This window comes from Mustela erminea, chromosome 9 (genome assembly GCF_009829155.1).
Source record: "Mustela erminea isolate mMusErm1 chromosome 9, mMusErm1.Pri, whole genome shotgun sequence".
NCBI lineage: Eukaryota > Metazoa > Chordata > Mammalia > Carnivora > Mustelidae > Mustela > Mustela erminea.
This window is the reverse complement of record NC_045622.1, coordinates 47,337,093-47,343,092: the sequence shown is the minus strand read 5'-3', so window position 1 is coordinate 47,343,092 and position 6,000 is coordinate 47,337,093.

Genomic DNA, 6,000 nt, shown 5'->3' with positions numbered 1-6,000 from the left:
TACACCCAATGTGGGGCTCAAACTCACAACCCTGAGATCAAGAGTCACACACTCTACCAACTGAGCTAGCCAGGGACCCCAGAGATCACTTTAATAAATAAATAAATAACATAACATAACATAACATAACATAACATAATTAAAAAAAAAATAAGAGACTTCCTTTACTTATCATTGTCCTGGAGGTCCTAGCCAGCTAAGGGGAAAAATTTAGATTATAGATAGATAATTCAGGAAGAAAAATTTAAAAAAACAACTACATATACATTATTAAGACAAAAAAAAGCTTGGAAAGTTTATTGGATGCAATAAATTGAACTTTTACATACCACAAATAATTTTTAAAATATCTGAAATAGACGACTTAACAATTAAGCATTAAAAATACCAAGAGCCCAGGAATAATCTTACAAAAGATGTGTCTATCTCTAAAGAGAAGAATGAAACTTTGTTCATAGACATTAGAGAAGACAAAAAGAAATGGAGAAGTGTACCATGTTCAGAATGCCTTCTTCAACCCTGCTGCTTTTTTAAATAAATGTATGCCATTTATTTATTGATTTATTTTTAATGTAAGCTCTATGCCCAACGTGGGCTTTGAACTCACAACCTTGAAATCGAGTCACATTCTCTACCAACTAAGCCAAGCAGGCACCCCTTTACTTTGCTTCTTAGTGCTCCAAATACAGTACCCTACTTGGAACCCAAGTCCTGAAGCCTCAGAGACCTACCTGCCTTCATTTCTTTTTTGCTGTAAACAAACACTTGCATTAGAAAGAAAAACTAAAGAAACAGATCCTGATATTATTAGCACTGTTGTGTGCAATCCTGGATCCCAGCTCACTGTCACCAGGTCTAGCAAGGACTCTAATTGCGGCTTCATGGTGGACCCGGATCTTTGAAAGTTCTGGAAAGTCCAGTTCATCTCCAAGCAGGAGAAGAATAGTCAACATTTATAGAGGATTCACTCCATCCAAATCACATTCCTTTTTTTGACCTTTAGTACAAGCCCAAGAGGAAAGGATTTTTATTATCCTATTTGCTATGAGTGATTTTTATTATCCTATTTGCTATGAGTGAGAATACTGAGGCTCTTCAATGTTACTGGCAACCAAAGACCCCCAGCCAGTCATGAAGTTGAAATTCAAATCCAGGACCTTTGATATCAAATTTGATGGATTATCTTCTATAAAAACATTGCATTTTTTAGAGTAACCCTGTCATACCATCCTCATAGTACATTCATTGGTGCAAATTCAAGGTCTTGAGTCTTTCAGCTGAATAAATCTTTTCCTTATGCCTCTATTTTCAAACAATTCAGTTTCTCTACAGAAACTCATTATACTTTTATATCTTAAGAAGGGAAGAGAGGGTGGGGTGCCTGGGTGACTCAGTGGTTTAAGCCTCTGCCTTCAGCTCGGATCATGGTCTCAGGGTCCTGGGATCGAGCCCGGCATCGGGCTCTCTGCTTAGCGGGTAGCCTGCTTCCCTGTCTATCTCTGCCTGCTTGTGCTCTCTCTCTCTCTGTCAAATAAATAAAATCTTTTTAAAAGTTATTTTTAAAAAGAAGGGAAGAGAGGGAGAAAAAGGAGAGCAAAAAGTAGGGACTTTACGGTATTTGCCTCACAAATTGACAATTAGTTTCTATAGTCAAGCCAAAACCTCCCTTCTCTTACCTGTGAAGAGAGATAATAAATTTTCTCCTTCTCAGTCTTTTTAGGATTAAAGTGAAACATGAAAAAGGCTTAGCACAGTGCCTAACACATAGTATATGCTCAATAAATACTAGCTATTGCTATGAACATCTACGACGCCATTAGAAGATAATCCCACAGGTTTTACAACCAGAGTATTTCCCAGATCAGAGTAGAGGAAGCACAATGCTAAACTGACTGCAGTTTTGTTTTGGATTGGTTTGGGTTTTTTTGGCCATGTCTTTCGTATGGTATTTATTTATTTTTTAAGATTTTATTTATTTATTTAAGAGAGAATGAGAATAAGAGAGTGAGAAAGCATGAGAAGGGAGAGGGCCAGTGGGAGAAGCAGACTCCCCACTGAGCAGGCAGCCTGTCGAGGGACATATCCAGGGACTCCAGGATCATGACTTGAGCCAAAGGCACCCAACCACTGAGCCACCCAGGTGCTCCCTTTTGTACAGTATTTAAAGAGCTATCCTTTCTCTGGAGAGCTGTAGTGGGAAAGAAGAACCCCCCCCCCCCCACACACACACACAACTAAGTGTTTTTATTCTCAGCATGTGATTTACAAAGGAAGCCATATTGTCCAAGACATCTCCTTTGTTCATTCTTTTATTCATTTATTTACTTTGCAATAAAATTGCTGATGAGCCAGCAATGTAGTAGGCATTATCCTAGTCATTGGAAATGGAGAGAATTCTATCATGAGTTAGCACTACAAAAGGAACTCTCGGGCAGTCTTCTCAGGCATCACAGTTCTGAGGGGCCAGGACTGTTCATTTGGAGGAAGAGGAGGCACACTGCCAAATATGGTGAGAAATGCACAAGCTTGACATCAGAGGAATGGAGGTTTAAAGCAAGGTGCTGCTTACTTTATGTTTAAACTTGAACAAATCCTTCATATCTCTAGACCTCCTTTTCTTCATCTGCTCAGTGGCAGCTAAATACTTACCATGAAGAATTATAATGAGGATTCAGTGGTGTCAGGTAAATGAAGTGTCTGTCCCTTAGTGGCTCCTCCTCCTCATGAAATTAATGGGCTTTCTGTCCCTCTAACTTCTCCATTCCAAGTTGCATTTTTCTTTGCGGTTTCTTTTTCCCTTTAAGGCTGATCTTAATTTGCTGTAAAACCTGCTCTCAAACATGTAATAATAATAATAAAATAAGTGGAGAAGTGGGTGGGACACACAGTGTACTTTGCCCTCCACCAGGAAGCCCCCCTCCCACTCCTCTTCCCACACAGCCATCATTGTCTCCAGCACAAACTCCTGTTCCTCAAAGGCTGGTCATTCCTTAACGATCCATAACCAAGTATTTCAATCCATCTCTGATTGGTACATCAAACGGCGATGCAGGTGGACTGTTTTGACATTTGCTCTTTATCCTTTAGTAACTGGTCAGACTATTCAGAGGGAAAAAGGATCTTGTAGGGAAGCTGACTCTAAAAAAATGCTGAGTATGTCCTTCTTGGACTCTTGATGCATCAGGACAAATTTCCTTTGTCCTCTGAATAGTGATGGCCCAGCTTCTTTGTATCTATTTGAACCCTGCTTTAAACACTGAGAAAGTTGTTTTCTTCATTTATTTACTTAATTGCTTATTCATTTACTCACTAGACATTTATTGACCACCAACTATGTACCAAACCTGTGCTAGAATTGGGGGATGTATCAATGAAAACCAGACTGGATCCCTACCCCCATGAAGCTTACATTCTACCAGGGTAGACAAATGACAACAACAAAGTCATCAAATAAATGAACCAGAAAATTGTGATAGATGAGTCCTATGAAGGAACTAAACAGGGAATTATATAAAAGAGTAATTGCATAGAATGGAAGGTGAAGAGTGGCCAGAGACTTTCTGAAGAGGGAGTATTTAAATTGAGCCCTGAGATGCCAGTTTTGTGAGTAGCCAGGAAAAACTTTCTCAGCAGAGGGAACAGTAGGGCTTGGCATGTGTAGAGAAATTAAAGGGGTACGAATAAGAGGGGAGAGGCTGGCAGATGACAAATTAATCAGGGTTTTATAAGCTAGGACTATGGATTTTACTTTAAGTTCAATTCATTAAATGTTCAGTAAACGCTGATTGAATGCCTAATGTATACCAGGCACTGTTCTAGGCTCTGGACATGCAGCAATAACACTGGAAGTAACTTTGTTTTTTTAAGTAGTTGACACACCATTTTGCATTAGTTTCACCTATACTGAAAGTAACTTTTGGAAATTACATTATAGAGCAGAAGGCAGGCAGTAAATAAAATAAACAAGTAAAAGAGCATTTTTAGATAGTGCTAGAAAGACTATTTTATTTAAAAGATCTTACTTCTTTTTTTAAAGATTTGTTTCTCTTATTTGAGAGAGAGAGAGCACTTGCACATGAGTGTGTGGGGTGCGGGAAGGGACAGAGGGAGGTAAGAGAGAGAATCTTAAGTAGGTTTCATGACCAGCACCGAGCCTGATGCAGGGCTCAATCTCATAACCCTGAGATCATGACCCAAGCTGAAACCGAAAGTCACACGCATAATTGACTGAGCCACTTAGGCACTCCTTAAATACTTTATTTAAGTAATCTCTACACCCAGCATGAAGCTTGAAGTCACAATCCGAAGAGTAAGAGTCTGAGGCTCGCCAGACTGAGCCAACCTGGCACTCCAGGGAGAATATTTTAACAAAGTAAGAAAAGGAGTGAAGAAGTATAGGGTTGCATAATACTCCATTGTATATATACTCCATAAGAAAGGATGAATACCCAACTTTTGTATCAACATGGAGGGGACTGGAAGAGATTATGCTGAGTGAAGTCAGTCAAGCAGAGAGAGTCAATTATCATATGGTTTCACTTACTTGTGGAGCATAAGGAATAGCACGTAGGACTTTGGGAGATGGAGAGGAGAAGTGAGTTAGGGGAAATCAGAGGGGAAGATGAACCATGAGAGACTATGGACTCTGAGAAACAAACTGAGGGTTTTGGAGGGATGGGGAGGGGAGTGTTGGATGATCCAGGTGGTGGGTATTAAGGAGGGCACGTATTGCATGGAGCACTGGGTGTGGTGCATAAACAATGAATCTTGGAACACTGAAAAAATAAAATAAAATTACCAAAAAAAAAAAGTATAGGGTTGTAATTTTAGATTTAGTGGCCAGACAAGTCTTCACTTTAAAAAAATTACACTTTTAAAAAAGATTTTATTTATTTATATGAGCGAGAGGGTGCAAGGGTGGTGGGATGGGGCACATGGAGGAGCAGAGGGAGAGGGACAAGCAGACTCCCTGCCGAGCATCGAGCTCATTGACCCCAAGATCATGACCTGAGCCGAAGTCAGACACTTAACCGACTGAGCCACCTAGGTGCCCCTGAAAAAAATATTACACTTAACTAAAGATTTGAAGTGTCTCTATGCTGTCCGTGAGCAAAGCACTGCAATATTTAGAAGTCAGGGAAAATGAAGAGGGAAGGAAAGGAGAATGACGAGAAGCATGTGGAATAGTAAAAGAAAAGTCAGGCAAGTGTTCCGGAAGCTGAAAAATGTTTCAGGGAAGAGAGACATCAATGGTGTAAAATGGGGGTGCCTGGGTGGCTCAGTGGGTTAAGCCCCTGCCTTTGGCTCAGGTCATGATCCCAGGGTCCTGGGATCGAGTCCCGCATCGGGCTCTCTGCTCAGCAGGGAGCCTGCATCCCTCTCTCTCTCTGTCTGCCTCTCTGCCTACTTGTGATCTCTCTTTCGCAAATAAATATTTTGCCACATTTGCTTTCCCTTTAGAGAGAGGGTTTGTTTTTTTTTTTAAAAAAACATTCTTACAAATTGTGAAATACAAACATGTACAGAATTGTCTGCAAAACAAAATGTATAACTCAAGGAATGATCACAAAGCAAACATGCATGTAATCACCACCAGTATCAACAAAATAGAACACTGCTAGCATCCCCAAAGCCTCTTTACACTCCCTTCCACACATCAAGATGTAACCACAATCCTGAATTTTCATACTGATAACTTCTTGCTTTTCTTTATAGTTTTGTGTATTGCTTTTCCTTTTTTTGCATATGGATATCTAATGACCCAACCCACCAATTATTGAAACACTGTCCTTTTCCCACTGTTTTGAAGTACCACCTTTGTTATAAATCAGGTGTTTATTTGGCAGGTCCTTTCTGGGTTTTGTGTTCTATTCTATTGGTCTATTTTCTTTTTTTTTTTTTTTTAAAGATCTTATTTATTTGTCAGAGGGAGAGAGAGCGAGAGAGCACAGGCAGACAGAGTGGCAGGCAGAGGCAGAGGGAGAAGCAGGCTCCCCGCCA